Here is a 19,199-nt window from a genome sequence, read left to right as displayed (position 1 = left end):
CCCTAATATCCATGCAGTGGAGGCTGGAACTGGCAATGAACCTGGAGGTCACCAGCAGAGGAGCAGGTAGGGACTGAGGGACTGTCAGGTCAAGCCTGGTTTCCATGGGGCAGCCAGGGAAGCTCCCCAATTCACTTTCCATGGGGAGATCCCCTCTTCCATCAGCTTCCAGGGTAACCACTGTGTCATCCCAGTAGCTCCCGAGAAGGAAACTAGAAAGCTAGAAATCCAGGGTCTAGTCCTAGATCCATCACCCACTTGCTGTGTGATCCTGGGGCAGTCATTTCACCTCCACAAGCCTCATTTTTCTGAACAACTTCACTGCTACAGTTCCTTGGCTACCCAGCCAGTGCCATCCACTGAGCTAAGTGCTTTTGCGGCAGGATCTCTTTCACTCCTAGCCCTGTGTGGTGGCCTGTTTATCCCCGTGTTACAGACAAGGAAATGGGCTTCGGGAAGGCTGGTGTCTTGCCCAAGGCGACACAGTGAGTCAGTGGTGAGCCAGGACTAAGACACGGCTCTGAATAATGATAAAGTTATCATGCTCAGGAAGAGAGATGACATTTCCCTACAGGAAAATTGAGGCCAGAGAGATCAGGAGCTTCCCCAAAGTACACAGTAAATCCACCATGCCACCCTGTGTCTCGGGAACACAGTGTCCTGAGACAGGACAAAGGAATGGGGACTGGGCGTCAGGGCAGAAAAGAACAGCCCAAGGGGCGACGTCAGCCAGACTCCCTCCCTTCTCTTTGTCAGGAATTTGGGACAAGGTCTGCTTTCCCTTTGTGGTCCCAGAGACCAGCACAGGCTCCAGCTCCCAAGAGACACTGGGAAATGTTGAATGAGTGGACCCCGTCTGTAAAGATGAGCCTCAGGGTTCTGTCCTTGGTGCTTGCCTGGCAAAATAAAACAAAATAAAGCAAAGCAAATTTTTGGCTTGGCGGATGACATAGAATACGCGTCAGGGGGAATGAAGGTCACGGCTACAGGAATAGCACCTCTGAGACTTCTTGTGTCCCCCAGCCCCTGACCCTCAGGAAGGGCAGGCCACCAACACTGCCTGAGTGTTCACTGTGGATCACGGTCCTACCCATTTCACAGACAGACACTGAAGCCCCAGAGGTAGGCAACCATGTCCACAGCTCTCACAGGCAAGGTTTAGGTGCAGAGAAAATCTCAGAAGACCCCTCACTGCCCACAGAAGGCAGCCCTCTGCCTTCACCCTGCTCTGACTATCTCTGGTAGCTGAGCCCACCTGGCAGACACAAGAGACTCAACTGGACCCCAGAGTCCCGGGTCAATGACAAGGCTCTGAGATCTGGATCCTCGGGCCGGAGAGGCCTTAAGAGCATCTGACCCAGAGCTCTCCACAACCCCTCAGAGAAGGGAGGCTCCCTGAAGCCTCTTCGATAGGCTTGTCTGGCCCCTGCTCACATATTTCCCATGACAGGGAGCTCACCCCTTCTCTCCCAGGCCACTGAATTCCACCTTGAGAAAGCTCAGTGAGACATATGCTTTGCCATAGCAAGCCCTGAGAGCTGCCCCATCACTGCTTCTGTTCTGTAGTCCAACCTGCCTCTGGGGCCCCAGAACTTGGCTGCCCTCAACCCCCTAGGACATCCTGCAGAGACTGTCCCATTCATCAGCTGGTCTTCATTCCCATGAGCAAGTCCAGTCACGTCCAGGCCCAGGGAACCTAGTAGCGGAGCCCAGAAACCAGGCATGAGGCCAGGAGGCCATAACCATTTCCAAACCTGAGGACAGAGCCCTTTTCCTCCATCCTGTCTCATTCCCTGCCTGGGGGCTGTGAGGGGGGCATGGCCTCTTCCCTCACCTTCAGATGTCAGCCATGTGGCACTGGGGCCCCCATGTGTGGCCAACCCAGTGTGGGAGGAGCAGCACTTTGTGGGCATCTGAGAGGTGGCCTAGGGGGAATAGATCAAAGTCAGGGCAGCTGCCAGGCTCAGGGTGTCATGTGGAGGGGTCAGCGGGTGGCACAGGGGGTCCTGCCACGGAGCACGTTTTTGTGTGTGGAGTGTGTATGAAAAACACAGGACAGACCTCATCCCCTTCAGGTGGTCACTCAAACAGCACCTTCAGGGTGAGGCCCTCCCCCTCCACTCTAGTGAAAATTGCAACCTCCCACTAGCACACACACGCCTCCGCCTCTGCTGTATTTTTCTCCTTAGCACGTATCATCTTTTTCTTTTCTTTCTTTCTATTTTTTTTTTGAGACATCAATGGTTTGTTGGACAGGGAAGCATGCACCATATTTAAATGTATTATTTTATTCGTTTGCTTATTGTCTGCCTCCTCCCACCAGAACATAAACTCCACCAGGGCAGGGGTTTTCATGTTTTCTTCACTACTGCAACCCCAATGCCTAGGATGGTGCCTGACACATAGTAGGTACTCTATAAAGTATTTGTTGGATGGATGGATGGATGGATGGATGGATGGATGGATGGATGGATGGATGGATGGATAGATGAATTTCTAGGGGTAGCTCGAGAACAGAGAAGATACAGGGACAGAAATCTGACTGGGGGCATAGGGGACTTGGCTCAAGGCTGTGTTTTATCGCAAGCTGCAGTTGGTACTTGCAACATGTGTTTATTGGAGATTAGGGGCCGATAGAGACCTGTGGGGCTGCCTCTAACTGGCTGTGTGTGTGAGATTCAGGCTGTGAGCAGTCCCAGCTGAGAAGGGTGAACAGGACATGGCCTGATGGGCCTGGACTGCCTGCCTCTCCCTCCTGCCCTGTCCAAGGTCTCCATCTCCCCAAACCCCTACACTGGCCCTGCTTTCCCCCAAGAGCCTCCAGCCTCCAAGCCTGCACACCATCACTCCCTTTGCACCAGGGCCTCTGATTTGGAGGCCTCCAGCACCCTGGGCCAGCATCTTCTTGGCCCCTCTCCCTTCCTCTGACAGCCTGGACCTCCACGCCAGGACCCCCGACTCCTGAGAACACAGCTCATCCATTTGTATCCCTCATGCCTGGTACCAGCAGCCTGCTCAGCCCTGCACTACAGAGCTGAGTGTGGATGGAGGAATGTGACCCAGCCCAGGGCCCTGAGGCCCCACAAACTGGTTGCCACCCCACTTGGCTGGGCTCCCAAACTTTCACCTGTCCCAGAGCGGCCCCTCTCCCTTCTTGTCCAAGACTTTGCCCTATCTTTCTTGTCAGGCCTACCCTCAATCCCAATAGCCCTCAACTCATACTTCAGAGCAAAGGAAGGCCTTTCCGAGGGGCCTTTCAACTTCCTGGCCATCTAAATAAATCCAAGCCTGCTTCCCTCTCTCCTCATTCCTCCTATGCCTCAGGCCACCTCCTCCTGTGTGGATGCCCACCCTCTGCCAGCTCCACCCCTCAGCCCACAACACTTTCCATCCTCACCTCTCACCTTAGCAGCACCTCCTCCTTGACTCTGTGCCTCTCCAGCTGTGTCTTCTTCCTCCCTTCACAATCAAGCTTCTGAAAGAGTCCTTGCTGCTCTGCCTCTACTTCCTCCCTCCTTGCCCCCATTTCTCACACCCCTACCCGAGAGCAGGGTAGAGCAGGGAGTCTTTGGGCCCAGCTCAGGGGAGAGCATTGGGCACCCTGTCCTTCTAGGTGAGGCTGGGAGCCTGTGACTGTCTGAGCTCCATCATAAGCAAATCTCAATCTCAGAAGTGACCTTGATGCAATAGACGTTTGGAAAAAAACAAGCCACTTCTGTTTGACGTCGCCCCTGCTGAGGCTGGTGCAGGACTGGGGGAGGGGAGCCACCTCTGTGGCTTCCAGAAAAAGGCCTGGACTCTGCTGAGAATTTGGGGTGGAGCTTGGGATAGGCATGGCACCTCCAGAACATCTGTTTAGGTGGGAACTGGGTGATTCTGGAGGGGCTAGGCGAGAGGACTGATACCTCTGCATAGCTCATGATATGGGTTTGAGAAAACATCAATTGTCTGTATCACAGAATAGGATGGGCTGTCGATCATCGGGCAGGTGTGGGTGGGAGGCACAAAGCTCGCCCAACTACCCCCCGGCATCACTCCTGATCATACAAAATACGAGGATCCACTCCCGAATGGGTCTCTCCTCAGAGCTCCCTGGAAAACCCAGAATCCTTCAAGCCCATTAATTCCAATTCTCCAAGTCAGTCCCATACACTCTCCGCAACCTACCCCTACCCCTGGGTGGGGTCCAGGTCAGTGAGAGCCCAATGTCCATTCCTGGCATCCGCACCCCTCTGCCACCCATCACTGCTCCCTCTGCAGATCTCGGTACTTGGCAGACCTGGTTTCCACCCTGGCTCTGCAGCTTATAAGCAGTGACTCTAGCTCTCTGAGCTTTAGTGCCCTTCATTATAAAATAGAGATAACCATACCCATCTCACAGTACTGTTGGGGCTCAAATGCAGGAATGATCTAGAACGCCCAGCCCAGAATCTGGTGCAAGCAGGTATTCACTCAGTGGGGCTTTTATTATCACTCATAATTTTATCACAGACCAGCTTAGAAATGGCCTCACTTTCAGTCTTTGCTTATTTACCCACTCACTCACTCACTTATTCACTCATTCGTTCATTTCCCATGCGTTTGCAGGGAGCCTTAAAATGTGCAGGGACTTCACTGGGCTTTGGACCTCGTCCTTGAAAAGCCTCAGCTGGTGGGAAAGACAGATGAGGGGGTCTCTGGGAAGACAAAGGAGGCCCCTATTCTTGCCTGGGTTATCAAGGAAGGCTCCCTGGAGGAAGTGACTCTTTGATGGACTGTGGACAAAGAAGCGGAGGGTGTTGTTCCCCACAGACAGACCTGCTAGAGATAGGAGGGCACGGGTATCTGCCAGTGTTCGTGTTTGCAGGAGGTGAGGCAGAGAGGTCAACAGAGCTAGGTCCCAACAGGCCTCACCCAAATGCCAGGCTACAAATCTGGCCTCTGCGTGGTGGGCGTCAGCCAAGGAGCCCTCGATGGTTTGTAAAGCAGGGCAGGGGGTGAGCAGAGTTGGGGTTTAGGAGGTTCCTTGTGCTGCTGGATGGAGGATGGATTGGATGTGGTTAGAGTTCAGGTCAGAGACAGTAGCCTGAAGCGGCTGGGACAGGGAGGCTGCAGGGCCAGCTGGTGGTAGGGCCAAATCAGGGGCCTCGAATGCCTGGCTCACGGCAGCCTCTCACCCCTCCTCTGCACACCCCTCCACCAGCCTTGACGGCCATCATGCTAGAAAGACAGATTGGAGGGGTCAGGTTCTCAGAACACAGATGAAAAGCCAAGGCCCAGAGCAGCTGGAAGGCTGGTCTACAGCCTTGGAGAGGCTACAGGGGTCTTCTACCCCTGAACCTGTTCCCAAGCCTGCTGCATTAGTCTGACCCTCCTCTCCAGGGGAAGCAAGGGTGTGGCTTTGGTAGATGGAGACTCAGAGGAGTCTGGAAGGATGACTTGTTCCAACTGCCTGGGCTGCGTAGGCCCTCCCGTCTCAGACTGTGGAGGGGGGCCTTAGAGCTTCCCGAGTTCTCTCCTCTCCTCCTTCATACCCATTTAGCAGCTGAGGAAACTGAGGCCCAGAGAAGAGAGGCATCCGGCTCCTGAGATAAACACAGCTCTCTGGGTCTTGGGATGGATGTCAGGTGTGGGAGACAGAATCCTTGGGTCCTAGCCTCAGCCCTGCTGCTGCGCAATTGGATTCATGATTCCTAAGGACACTCAGCTGGTGAGGGTGGAATGCCTGTGGCACCAGCATCTGGCCCTGGGCCTGCCCTTGTGCCCAGCACCGTTCCCAAGGCGCTTCTCTTCCATTCCAGCCGCTGGAAGGCATGGCTGAGGAGGACAAAACAGGGAGGAACCATCTGCTCCCAGGAACTGAGGGTCTGGGCTGGTCCCTCCTTTGCCAGAGGAGCCCAGGCCCCACCCTGCCTGAGGGGACAAATGATCCCATCAGCACAGCTCAGCCGAGCTGTGCCTCAGCCCCACAAGCTCTCCCAGGGTGGGCTTGGTAAGGATGCCCAGCTCTGGTCCCTGGCGCTTGCAGACTTAACCAAGCCCCCTCAGCGTCTGGCTTGACCTGGACCCTACCCAGGGGAGGGGATGGACTGTGGGGAGGGTATGGGATTGCACGACAGAGACGGGGTTACTAACTGGTTAAAGTGGTCAGTGCTCATCGCATTTCCCCGATGGGAAAACCTGAGGCCCCACTTCAAATTAATTACCAAGCCCTGTTCGTTCTCCATCTTTACACCTGTCAGACTGTCCCCTCCTCTCATCCTGTGGTCCCTGCCTCAACCCAGTCAGCAGCCACTTCATGCTCTGTGTCTTCTATGCAGGCAATGCATCCCCTTTCTGCAGTTAGAGAGGTCCTTGCTCAGCAAAAATCTAACTTCTTCACTCCCCTGCCTAAGCATTTTATGGCTTAGGGCAAGCCGGGGCCCTGACGACCCCTCTGTTCTCAGCACTAAGGCCTGCCCCTCACACATGACCCACTAGGCCCTGAGCTACTTTCACTTCCTGAGACCAGCTGTGCTCTCCTTTGCAGCCCAGTCAGTGCTGTTTTTGCCCCTGGATTGCCCTCTCCCCACACTGCAGCTGGCAGGCTCCTGCTGGGAACTCAATGGCACAGGAGACCCAGGTCCTGCCCTCAGGAGCTCAGCCTAGACAAGGGACATGTACCTGAAGACCCACAGTCTGAGGCAGACATCCTGCTCCAGAGCCCTGTACAGGGAGCCTAGACAGGGAGCGATGGTTCTGCAGGCCGGAAAGGCTCGGTAGAGGAGGTAGCAATGAAATGGCCAAGTGTGCACAGAGGCAAAGGTCATTTCAGGCAGAGAAAACAGCAAGGGCAGAGGCTGGATGAGGCACACTGAAGGATGGTGAACACAGCTGGAGCAGCCAGTATACCAGCAAATGTGGTCAGAAAAGAGGCTCCAACTTATAATAATAATGATACAAGCACTGAACCCTTACTGGGTGCCAGATATACAATACTCCATTTAATCCTCATAATGACCCTGTGAGATTAGACTGGTATTATCTGCATTTTATACCTCAAGTGGGGAAACCAAGGCACAGAGAGGTTAGCTGACTTGCCTGAGGTAGCACAGGTAGAAGGAATGGCTACTGGGCTATGAACCCAGGCAGTCTATATTCCTAGCTCCTACAGTAAGGGCTGGGGTAGGGAGGTTCTCAGGTGGCAGGGAAATCCAGCCCCTCCATTGCTCTGCTCAACCTGCCTGGGACCCAGCTTGCTTAGGCTCACCTGCTCACTAATCACAGGGTCCCATAAACATTGCCTCCTCCAGGAAGTCTTCAGGAACCAACTAAAAGGATTCTCTCTACTTCCAGTAGCCCCCATGGGAAATCTGAGATGAGGCATGTCCTTTCAAACACAGCCTCCCAACCCCAGCTGTCTATCAGATTCCTAGACCCCTTCTGGGGAGGAGTTTGCCTGTCAAGCATCTCTGCCTATAGGGAGCCCTGTCCTCCATTCCACAGTAATCTTGTTCATTCAAGGTGGACACCTGAGCCAGAGCTGATCAATCAGAGCATCCATCCAGACCCCTTACCAGTGACTGGTTCAGGGGGAACCAATTAGCGTCTACCCCAGGATTTTGGTGGAACCAGCGTGAAAGTTTCTCTCCCAGGATTATTAGCCATGAGGGCCATGGAAGCCTGGTGCTTCTGGAAAGAACTTGGATGAGAATGTAGGAAGCCAGTAGAAAATCAGGAGAAATGATACAAAAAGAGAGACTGCTGATGGCATCACTGTAATTGCTGAATCTAACCATGTCTGATCTAGGTCTACTTTTGAATTTTCCTTTACATTCACTAACACCGTTCTTGCCCAGATTAGTTGCATTTGTTGTGTGCAATCGAAACAGACCTGACCAAGATGACACCAAAAGCACAGGCAACAAAAGAAAAAATAAATTGGATTCCAACAAAACTAAAAACTTTTGAGTGTCAAAGGACACCATCAACAGAGTAAAAAGGCAACCCAAAGAATGGGAGAAAAATATTTGTAAATCACACATCTGATATGGGATTAATATCCAGAATATATAAAGAACTCTTACAACTCAACAACAACAAAGAAACCAATTCAAAAATTGGCAAAAGACTTGAACAGACACTCTCCAAAGAATATATCCAAATGGCTAATAAGCACAGGAAAAGATGCTCAACATCACTAATCGGTAGGGAAATGCAAACCAAAACTATCATGAGATACCACCTCACACTCATCAGGATGGCTATTATAAGAAAAAACATTAAATAACAAGTGCTGGTAAGGATGTGGAGATATTGGAACCCTTATGCGTTGCTGCTGGGAATGTAAAATGGTGCAGTTGCTATGAAAAACAGTATGGCAGTTCCTCACAAACAAAACAAACATAGATATACTAAAAGATCCAGCAGCTTCACTTCTAGGTGAAAAGAATTGAAAGCAGAGACTCAAACAGATATTTATATAAATGCCAATGTTCCTAACAGCATTATTTACAATAGCTTAAAGGTAGAAACAACCTAAGTGTCCACGGATGGAAGAATGGATAAACAAATGGTGGTATATATATACAATGGAATATTATTCAGCCTCAAAAAAGGAAGGAAATTCTGACACATGCTATAACATGGATGAACCTTGAAAACATTATGCTAAATGAAATAAGCCAGATACAGAAGGACAAATATTGTATGATGCCACTTATATGAGGTACCTGAAATAGTCAAATTCATAGAGACAGAAAGCAGAATAGTGGTTACCTGGGGTTGGGGAGAGAGAAATGGGGAGTTATTGTTTAATGGGTACAGTGTTTCATTTGGAGATAAAATAGTTCTGGATTTGGATAGTGGTGATGGTTATACAAAAATGTGAATGTGCTTAATGCCACTGAATTGTACATTCAAAAAAGGTTAAAATGTTTTATGTATGGCATAAGAAATATATATTTTATCTTTGCCCCTGGTTCCTCACACAGAGCTCCTAAATCCCTTGGAATTTCCTGAGTGATAGGAGCAACTTTTGTTAACAAGTTGACTCTTGGCAGGCACCTAGAGAATAGAGAACTTCAGGATGGGGGCGGGTTGCCAGAAAGAACAAACCTTGATTAGAAGCTTAGAACTTTCAGCTCCACCCCCTAAACTCCAGGGAGTGGGGAGGGACTAGAGATTGCATTCAATCACCAACGGCCAATGATGTAATCAATCATGCCTCCAAAATGAAGCCTCCATAAAAAAATACCCTAAACAACAGTGTTCTGAGAGCTTCTAGGTTGGTGAACACAACAAGGTGCTGGGAGGATGACCCACCCAGAGAGGGATGGATGTTTCTCGCCTCTTACCTTGCCCTATGCATCTCTTCCATTGGCTGTTCCTGAGTTATATCCTTCATAATAATCTCGTTATAGTTAAAGGGCTTTCCTGGGTCCTGTGGGCCATTCTAGTGAACTATGGAACCTTAGGAGGAGGTCATGGGAACTCCTGATTTATAGCCCGTCGGAAGTACAGGAGGCCTGGGACGTGTGACTGACATCTGAATTGGGGCAGTGGGTGGGGGAGACAACTGAGCCCTTAACCTAACGGGTCCAGGCTTACTCTCAGAGTTGGTGTCAGAATTGGTTGGTGTTACTAATACTACATATAAAATAGATAACTAATAAGGACCTACTGTATTACACAGGGAACTCTACTCAATACTCTGTAATGACCTATATGGGAAAAAAATCTAAAAAAGAGTAGATACATGTATAACTGATTCACTTTGCTGTACAGCAGAAACTAACACAACACTGTAAATCAACTATACTTCAATTAAAAAAAAAAGAATTGGTTGGTGTTAGGAGGAGAAAACTGCACACATTTGGTGTCAGAAGTGTTGTGAGTAAAAACAGTTCATTTTATGTTATATATATTTTCCCACTAAAAAATGATTAAAGGGACTTCCCTGGTGGCGCAGTGGTTAAGAATCCGCCTGACAGTGCAGGGGACGTGGGTTCGAGCCCTTGTCCTGCCACGGAGCAACTAAGCCCCTGCGCCACAACTACCGAGCCTGCGCTCTAGAGCCCGCAAACCACAACTACTGAGTCCACGTGCCACAACTACTGAAGCCCGCACGCCTAGAGCCCGTGCTCTGCAGCAAAGAGAAGCCCGCGCACCCCAAAGAGAAGCCCGCGCACCCCAATGAAGAGTAGCTCCAGCTCGTGGCAACTAGACAAAGCCCGCAAGCAGCGACGAAGACCCAACACAGCCAAAAATAAATAAATAAATAAGTAAATAAATAAATAAAATGATTAAAAGGGTAAATTTTATGTTATGTATATTGTACCACAATAAAACACAAACAAAAACAGCCCTGACCATTACACCTATGTGTCGGGAGATAATTCTCCATGGGTCTCTCAGATTTTGGCAAGTCTATTAAGCAGAGACAGATAGCCTTCGTTCTAGACCATCTTTTCAACGGTGTTTGCATAGCAAACAGACTTGGAAGAGAGTGACAGTGTCTCCCTTTGGAGCACAAGGCAGTTTTGTTGGCTGTCTGGTATGACAAAAATAATGTCTTCCTTTAGGGCAAAGGTCAAGCAGGCTCACTGCCCATTATAAAGGATTTGAGTTGCCTCAGGTCTAGGTTCTTCCCTTGTAATGAAAGGCATTGCATGGGCAGGTATTATCTGGCCTTTACATTACCCTGTGGGAATTGGGGCTTGAGGAACCAGTGCTAACACTGGTATTCTCCCTGCTACTACTGATGTGAGGAACAGAGTTCTTTGTCTCTAACCAGGAGTCTTAGGTCTTCTGCCAGCCTCCATGAAACTGTACTAGGCTAATTTAGTAGCCTGTAAGTGTGGTACAATCTCATGCCCTTCACAGTTCTTGATGCTATCTGCATCAGAATCTCAGGTAGGAGATAAAGGAAATTCCTGTTTTTGACAATTCATTATGATAGCCAACTCAGGCTTGTGGGAATCTTGCCCTAGAGCTACACCCTGGAAGAGCTGGTTTCCCTAAGGTGCTGCACTTTCCTCCTCTTGGAGGCTGCTCCTCCCTGTTCGCTCCAGCTGCCAGGAAGCACACAGTTGAGTTTCCCTGACCTCCTACTGTAGGACCCATGTTAGTTTCAACTTCTTTTTAACTGTATATTCCTGCTCCTGTTGTTTTTTAAATTAAGATGTAATTCAACTACCATAAAATTCACCCTTTCAAAGTGTACAGTTCAAAGGTTTTTAGTATACTTTTTTTTTTTTTTTTTTTTTTTGTGATACGCGGGCCTCTCACTGCTGTGGCCTCTCCCGTTGCGGAGCACAGGCTCCGGACGCGCAGGCTCAGCGGCCATGGCTCACGGGCCCAGCCGCTCCGCAGCATATGGGATCCTCCCAGACCAGGGCACGAACCCATGTCCCCTGCGTCAGCAGGTGGACTCTCAACCACTGCGCCATCAGGGAAGCCCGGTTTTTAGTATACTTTTAAGATCGTGCAACATTAATCCCAACTATTCAATTTCAGAACATTTTCATTACCACGAAAGAAATCCTGTACCCATTAGTAGTTACTCCTCATTCCTCTCTCCTTCCATCTTGTGGAAGTTACTTATCTACTTTCTGTATATATAGATTTGCCCATTCTGGATGTTTCACATAAATGAAATCATATCATAAGCATGAGTTTGTTACTGGCTTACTTCACTTAGCATAATGTCTTCAAGGTTCATTCAGGTTGTAGCATGCATCAGCATTTCATTTTTGTGGCTGAATACTATCCCATTGTATGGATATACCATATTTTGTTTACCCATTCATCAACTGATGAACATTTAGGTAGTTTCCAGTTTTTGGCTATTATGAATAACATGGCTATGAACATCTGCATACAAGTTTTCATGTGGATGTATGCTTTCAATTTTCTTGGGTACATACCTAAGAATAGAACTGCTGAGTCATGTGGTTACTCTATGTTCAACTTTCTGAGGAACTGACAAAGTTTTCCAAAGTGACTGCACTAATTTACATTCCCACCAACGACATATGAGAGTTCCAACTTCTCCAAATCCTCACCAACACTTGTTATTGTCCGTCTTTTTCCTTACTGCCATCCTAATGGGTATAAAGGGGTATCATATTGTGATTTTGATTTACATTTCCCTAATTACTCCTTTTTTATGTTGTCATTTATATTTTACCTTTTTGGTATATGTATTTCTGATCGGAGGCCTGACGTCTTTTGTGGACCAAGTACCCCGTGGAGTAGGACAGCCATGGGTTTCAGGGCCAGACTGTCCTGGTTTTGAATCCTCCCTCAGCTTCTATTAGCTGTATGACCTTGAGCAAGTTATGTAAAACTCTGAGTCTCAGTTTCCCCACTTACTAAATGTGGCTTACAGTATTAACCTTTCATGGTTGTTGCTGTTATTATAAAGATAAATCTGTAATAAAGCCACGGTGTGGGCCTGGCATAAAGTAGGTCCTCGGTGAATCTTAGTAAGTCTGAGAGTCTGACAGGGAGGTTTCCAGCTTGGTCAGGAGACCTAGGCTGGGGACTGTTCAGATTTTAATCTATTATCTCTTTTATTGAAGCAACTTTCTACAGCAGAGGTATTTTAGGCTGCCTCAAACGTCAGCCTCTCTGTGTCTCGATTTCCCTTTTGTGACATGAGAAATGAGGCTGTGCACCATAATGTGAATGTTGGTCAGCCTGGAGGGTTCACTGTAACCCCTTACAAGTTTCGTCTCTTGCCTCAATCATCATACTAGCTGCTGCCTAAAGGAATATCTCCTCCCTCATGAAGGGCTCTCCAGGGTGAGGAGGGAAGTGAACTAAACCTTCCTAAGAACCTACAAGTAATGCGCACTATCTTATTTTATCCGCTCCATGAGCTGGCCAGGCAGGTTCTAGTACCCCATTTCACAAATGGGGAAATTGAGATTCCAAGAAGTTAAATAACTTTTCTGAAATCACACAGCCAGCAAATGCTGGCGCCTGGATTCAAACCCAGCTCTGATTTTAACATCTGATTCCTTTTCCCTGTGCCCTCCACCCCCAGCCTGTCCCCCAACGGAAGGCCCTCCGGGAACTTCTGAATGAATGAGTGGCTGATTCTCCTCCTCCGGGCTCGACAGAGACAATGTCATCCCTTTGAGCTGAGATCTGCCCCTCAGACGCCACAGGTAGGCTCTCTCCTGGGGCCACAGAACAACCCCCAGTCTGTTCCAGGCCACAAAAATCAGCACTGCCCTGGGAGTCAGGATGCCAGGCTCTGCCCCCACTACTACAGACTTAACCCACCCAGGCTTCAGTACTCTGCCCATGAGTTCTCTAAGCGAAGGACTGGATCTACTCGCCTCTAGGTCCCTGGCATCCAGCACAAGGCTGGGCACAGATGCCACTGACCCAGCCTAGGCCATCTCCACAGACCCACAGCTGCATCTCGCACAGGCCTGCCCTCTCATGGGAGCTGTTAATGACAGGGCTGGCCCTGGGGCAGGGGGAACAGGAAGATACCTCCACATGTCCAGGCCAAGGCATTGGCCCTCACCAGATGTGCCAACAGTCAGAAAGGAACAGTCAGAGCTGGGCCAGCAAATCCCCACCCCAGACTGAAATAGAAACCCATTTCAGAGACAAATGGGGAAATGGCCCCAGGACAAGAGGGGTGGGGTGTGGGTGTCATTGGGGAGGGCCCTGGAGACACAGTTTCCTGAGAGCCTTGACTGCTGCAATGGGTGGGCACTGTCGCCAGACTCTGCTAACTCACCCCTCCTCTAGGGAGGACAAGTTAGAATTCCGGGTCCCATCCTGGATAATATGCTTTAACCTCTCTGAACTTCATCTTCCTCAACTGCAAAATGGGCATAATGATAATCTTGGCTGCATTTGCTTTTATGTGAAGCACTTAACACACAGTGGGTGCTCAATAAGTGACAGCCATTGTTATTATCGCTTAACCTTCTCTTTCAGCTCAATATTGACGGAGTGATTTATTCATTTGTTTTTTCATTCATTTACACATTCAGCCAACCAGTCAGCACACCCTCGCTAGGTAGGCCGCAAGAGTTAAGGATAAAGATTTTGGAGTTAGGTAGGAGTTGAAACCCCAGCACTGCCACTAGTTGGGCTGGGTAACGTTGAGAAAGCCATTTCCCCTCACTGAGATTTCACTTCCTTGCCTGTAAAATGGGATTAATAAGAGCACCCGGAGGGTGGGGGTACTGGGATGTTGTGAGGAGCCAGTGGAACAATGATGTGAGAGTGGCTGGCACAGAGCCTTGGAGGGAAAAATGGGTGGCAGGTGGGCTGCGCAGGGGAGCCAAGCAAGCTGCCAGCCCTGCAGACTGGGCAGCCGGGCCTCCAGGGGCCGGATGAGGTGAGGGTGGGCTGGAGGGGAGAAGAGTGGGCGGGCTCAGAGACAATTGCTAGGTTTCTGGACCACAGGTTGCTCCCTTCTGATAAACTAAGGAGCAGTGAGGAAACACGGAAAAAAGACTGGAAGAAGTTTAGAGAAGAGTCCCAGCCAAACAGGGAGCTTTGGACAGCATGGAGTTACTGCCCCAGCCAGGCCAGGGAACGTGAGCACGCACACCACGTGTACACACGCTCACAATCTGCACATTCTCACTCATGCATACACACCCGAGGGCTTGTACACACACACACAGATGCGCCATCAGAGGCACAGCACTTTATAGTTTACGAAGAGCCTTCTCTTTCATCTTCTCATTTGATACTGAGGGATGGAGAGACTGTCCCTGAATTGGTGTAGGACCCATTCTAGAGTTGGCAAGAGATGTGCGTCCCTGGTATCTTCCAGAGGCCAGGGCCCATACCACGGGCTGTGCTGCTCAGTTTTTCCCTTGTGGTGGTGTCGTGGGAGTTGAATGGCAACAGAAACGCCAGAAAAGTTTTAACACAGCTCCCTCAGATATACTCGTTCACCCTGCCGCACTCCCCTTTAGCAGATCGCACCAGGACTCAGAGACTCACTTTCCCCACCAGCCACGTGAAGGCAAGAGCTTTCCTAAGGGCCTCCTCTGTGGACTCCTATCTGGTCCTGATCCTTCCCAGCCTCTTCCCACCACAGGCTCCTGGGGGCACAGCCTCCTCTCTGAGGGGCACTCACCAGCATAGAACACTTAACAGTTTTTCAAAACTCAGGGGGAGATCGTTGTTACCCCCATGTTACAAATTGAGGCCCAGAGAGGGAAAGTGACTCAAACCCAGGCCTGTGTGGCTCCCAGGCCCGCCTGCCCTGTCCCCCTCCTCTACCGTGGCCCAGCCTGGTCCCCAGGTCGCTGTCTCCTCTGCCCTACACGCTGCACAGGCTGCAGCTCTAGGTACAACCAGGCCAAGGAAGGGAGGAGGACCCCAAGTCCGCTCCCACTCTCTCTCCAGCTTGCAGTGAGCCAAAGTGGCTGCAAGCGGTCCATCTGTCAAGATCGCTGAGCTCTGAGGGGAGGTGGGGTCTTAGCACTCTCAGGGCACGGACCCAGAACACTCACCCAGGAGGGAGTGAGCGCCACGCAGCTCTGTCAAGCGCTGGGGGAAATTCTGACTCCTGGAGCAGCCCCTATTCTAACCAGTTCTGGTGCCACAAACTGTCACATGCACATCTCAGAGTCGTCCTGGGAGACAGCCAATGAGGAAACCGAGAAATCCGAGGAGGGGAAGTAACTTGCCTCAGCCCAGAGCTGGCAAGCTGGCAAGCAAGGGCTGAGACCCAAATCCAGAACATTCCAGCTCAAGTCCCTAACACCAAGGCTGACCAGCCACTTCCCAGTCACTTTGCCGTCTGAGTGTGCTCACCCCCAGAATGGGTATCGTCAATTCAGCCCCAAGGGCTGTTGGGAGGATTGAGTGAGGTGGCATTGAAAGACCAGGGCTTGGGCTTCCCTGGTGGTGCAGTGGTTAAGAATCCTCCTGCCAATGCAGGGGACATGGGTTCAAGCCCTGGTCCGGGAAGATCCCACATGCCGCGCAGCAACTAAGCTTGTGTGCCACAACTACTGAGCCTGCGCTCTAGAGCCCGCAAGCCACAACTACTGAGCCCGTGTGCCACAACTACCGAAGCCCGCGCGCCTAGAGCCTGTGCTCCGCAACAAGAGAAGCCACTGCAACGAGAAGCCTGCGCACCACAACGAAGAGTAGCCCTCGCTCTCCGCAACTAGAGAAAGCCCGCGTGCAGCAACACAGCCAAAAAAAGTCCCAATGCAGCCAAAAAAATAAAATTAATTTAAAAAAAAAAAAAAACACAGACAGACCAGGGCTTGGCCCGGGGCCTTGGCACCCAGCGGATGACCGCTTTCTTCCTCATCTCCACCCCACCCCTCAGCCCTCTCCTGGCTTTTCTCAAGTCTGAAGAGAGTCCTGGCACTGCTCATTGCTGCTGCAGGGAATGACTAACCTGGTTTTCTCAGCAGTGCCTGGAAGGTCCATTAAAGGATGCTGAGACTCTGAGATTAATGGTTCTGTTGTCTGGCTCTTGCCCCACGGGTCCAGATGCCTTGCCTTCCACCTGTGGACTGAGTATGGCTCCTGAGATTGAGGGTGATTTGGGGGGAAAAGTCTGAGCCCAGGCCACCATCGCCTTCCCCAGCTCCAATCCATCCTTGAGCTTGGGCTTGATGAGAAGGCAGCCAGGGTGGCTCTGCCTCTGGCCAGTGGTGGGTCTGGGCCAGCCACTCCCCATCCGTGAGATTAGTCCTCTTCCTCTTCCTCCTTTTTCTTTTTTTACAAGTACTTATTGGGCACCTGCTCTGTGCAGGTAATGTTCAATGCACTTGAGAGCACAAAACTCCCTGCCCATGTAGCACCTACATTCTAGCAGGGGAGACTAGTTTATTTTAGTTCATGAGTAAATATATAGCAGGTCAGGTAGTGATAAGAACTATAGAGAAACATAAGGGAGGTTAAGGGGCAGAGATCCACAGGGCTTGGGGGCACTGTCTGGATTTTCTGGGTCCTCTTCTCACAACACCACCTCCCGCCTAGCCTGGAGGAGACCCCAGACCCTGAGCCCCAACGCTGTGCCTGGCCCTGCCTTGGTGGGTCTCAGCAGCAGGCCAGGGGCCAAGGCGAGGGCTCCCTGGGCACAGGCCACAGCTCAGGACCACTAAGGCTGCAGCGCGGAGCATCCTGAGCCTGCCTTCCACTCGCAGCCTGCAGAAGCTTTCCCCAGGCTCGGAGAGGGAGTGCGTCCTCCAACCAACCCTGATGTTTCATTGTAGAGACAGGGTGCTGGGCCCAGAGAGGGGCAGGGACTTGCCTGGATCACACAGCAAGGCAAAGGTGTCTTGTCCCCCTCCTGCCCTCTCCTCTGGCATGTCCACAATGGTGCACTAAGGGCAGAGCACTGGCCTGTGAGGGACTGCCTGTGTCCTCAGCCGGCCCCATCCTCCCAGCTCTGACAGGCCAAACTCGTCTTCTCTCAGCCCCAGCAGGTTGAAGCCACTTCCCCTCAGCCCAACCTCAAGAGGTTAGGATTTTGGTCGACTGCCTCATCTTGCTCAGATGTGATTTCAGGTGGGTCCTACCCCTCTCTGGGCCTCAGTTCCCTCATCTGCCAAATGGAGGAAATGAAGGCACCTGCATCTCGGGTCTGTCAATGAAGAATGAGCACAACACTGGCAAGAGGGCAGTTTGCAGACTTTTAGGTACCACTCCAACGACACAGGTTGTTATATGTTCAACACTCCTGTTTATCTGAAAGCCAGCCTCCTCATGCTTGTGGGGCCCTGAGGCAACCCCCAGAGCAGGGCAATAAGTGAAAATTCCACAGAACCAGTTCTACAGAAAAGACAAAAACACCCCGGCTCCCAACCAGCGGGCCAGCAGCGGACAGGAAAAGCCCTTTCTCTGTCCTTGTGGTGAGAAGGTGAGCAGGGAGACACGGAAAGGGATAGGCCTGGGAGGACTGGGAAAGCTTATTCCGGGAGAAGGCGTAAGCCCGAGGTAACTGTAAGCCTCAAGTCCCAGGCTGGGAGAGGACATACCTACACGAATGGCAGGTACATGCATGTCTACGTGGCGGGGGTGGTGTCAGCTATGAGTGGGTCTGACCTGGAAGAGGCACACGTATTCATAGGGGTGCATGTGTTTGGAATTGCACCCATGTGTATATGGTACACGTGTGTGTCCGTGAGAGTGGCCCTGGAGTGTGTACATTCACACGTGTGTTTGCCTGTGCTTGTGTCTCTGCATGTAATGCACACATGGGCCCACTCCTGGGGTGCCCACAAACCCCCAGTTTAGAGGCCTTGTTTTCCCAGGCTCAGCAATCCTTGCCACAATCCCAGGCAGGCCAGATGCCGTGGAAGATTTGTGGGGTTCCTGGTCACAGCAGGCTCTCAATTTCCCTGGGGAACAAAAGCCATTACACAAGAGGAGGAGGAAGGTTTAGAGGATTAACTTGGCCTGCTCAGCCCTGGATATAGGCTTCTCATAGTGGGGGAGGGGTGTGCCCAAGGCCGAAGCCCTCCTCCTGGGGTCCTCAGCTGCCTGTGGGCACTGACCCCTTCACAGCTATCCTCCTGCCCTCAGTCACTGGCAGGAACCCCTGTCCAGGTACAACAGTCGAGCACTTTACAGTTTACAAGGATTCTATCCACAGTCACGTCCTCACAGAGTAGACTGAAGCATGGACTTTGCACAAAAGCTTTAGCATCCTCTGAGAGCAGGTCAGGAATGTGCCTGGAGGCCTCACCTTGACCAAGTGAATCAGATCCTTAAGGGTTTCAGGCAGACATTGACTTTTGAGAAGCACTGATATAGAAACTCCATACAGAGCCAGCCCCTCATCCCCCAGGTTCTCCCAGGATGGCTAAGACCCATTCAAGCAATCTATACTGGCAAACACAGTGCTTACCACAGTGCTTATACTATCTCATTTAATCCTCATAAACCCACGCAAAGTAGGTACCATTATTATCTTCATATTACAGATGGGAAAGGGAGGCACACTGAGTGGTTAGGTAACTTGCCCAAGGTTCCTGCAGCTAGTAGTAGCAGAGCCAGGATTTGAACACTGCTTCATTCAGCTGCAATGTCTCCATGTCTGGGTGGGAGTCAGTCTGGTGGGAGAGGCAAGAAAAAAAAAGCGAAAAATCCAAGAAGCCAGTGGATGTTCTCATAAGAATCTAGGGAATAGCAGATTTTACTTATGGATTGCTTTAGAATTTCCAAGCCCATAAAAGGCTAGAAGCAGCTCAGACAAAAGCCACATATGCCACATGATCCCATTA

At 50.7% G+C, this 19,199-nt stretch overlaps 1 protein-coding gene across 2 annotated transcripts in view; it reads right to left on the bottom strand.

Moving 5' to 3' along the window:
• P2RY6 (pyrimidinergic receptor P2Y6) overlaps window positions 1–19,199 on the bottom strand; it is a 55,021-nt gene that overhangs the window by 15,264 nt on the left and 20,558 nt on the right. The window contains exon 1 of one of the 2 annotated variants that reach the window (XM_027083330.1): window positions 16,364–18,010. The exons of the other annotated variant lie outside the window; for it this stretch is intronic. The gene's annotated coding sequence lies outside the window, so the exon portion shown is untranslated. Of the gene's footprint in view, window positions 1–16,363; window positions 18,011–19,199 lie in introns of those variants that run through there. 2 annotated transcript variants of the gene reach the window in all.

This window comes from Aethalodelphis obliquidens, unplaced genomic scaffold, assembly GCF_003676395.1.
Source record: "Aethalodelphis obliquidens isolate GAN/ISIS:26980383/991018 unplaced genomic scaffold, ASM367639v1 scaffold50, whole genome shotgun sequence".
NCBI lineage: Eukaryota > Metazoa > Chordata > Mammalia > Artiodactyla > Delphinidae > Aethalodelphis > Aethalodelphis obliquidens.
Note: the sequence above shows the minus strand (reverse complement) of the source record. Positions and strands in the feature narration are given on the sequence as shown.